We start from the raw sequence: 728 nt of genomic DNA, 5'->3' as shown, positions 1-728 counted from the left end.
AAAAAAAAAGAAACGCAGACGCCAAATTGAGCATACTTCTTATACTCTCCCCCCACTACCCCGGAATGCACCGGGTCTTCATTTTTTTCGAATGCCCCTTTGGGCATCATGAATTCTAAAACTTAAAACCTCAAAAAACACAAAAAAAAAACAACAAAAGGGGTTTTTTGGCACCAACCCACCCGACCCGCCGGACCGGCCCAGCGCGGAGCCCGGGAACCCCCCCCCCAAACCAAGGTAAACAAGCTTGGGGTTTTGCGGGTGGGGGAAACCCCCCCGGCTGGCGAGGGGGGGAACGGGGAAACCCCTGGGTCCCGGAGGGACCCGAAGGCCGGAAACTCCAGGGGTCTGGGGGTGAATCCGAACGCCCCCGTCCCCCGGGGGTTGGGGGAAAGGGGCGCCCGATGTTTTGGTCCTGAAAAAGTGGGGGGGGGTGGTATGGACACCTGGCTGCGGAGGCCCGGGCGCGCGAGTGCCGGGTGGGCAGGGGAATCCCGGACGCTAGACCTGGAGGAATTGATACCTAATTGAACGCGCGCCTGGTTCTCGGGGATCTGGGTCCAGGACCCCCGGGCCCGAGCGCTGGGTCTGCCCTGGGTGCGTCCTCGGCGGAGGCGCCGGCCCCTGCGTCGGGGGCCGAGTCCGCGCGCTCGGGTTCAGGGAGGAAGTTGTGGCGGCGGAGATTCGGTGGCCCGGACACAGGGCGCCCAACCCAGGGGCTGGGGAGT

Source organism: Myotis lucifugus, unplaced genomic scaffold (genome assembly GCF_000147115.1).
Source record: "Myotis lucifugus unplaced genomic scaffold, Myoluc2.0 scaffold_750, whole genome shotgun sequence".
NCBI classification, from domain to species: domain Eukaryota; kingdom Metazoa; phylum Chordata; class Mammalia; order Chiroptera; family Vespertilionidae; genus Myotis; species Myotis lucifugus.
This window is presented reverse-complemented; position numbering follows the sequence as displayed.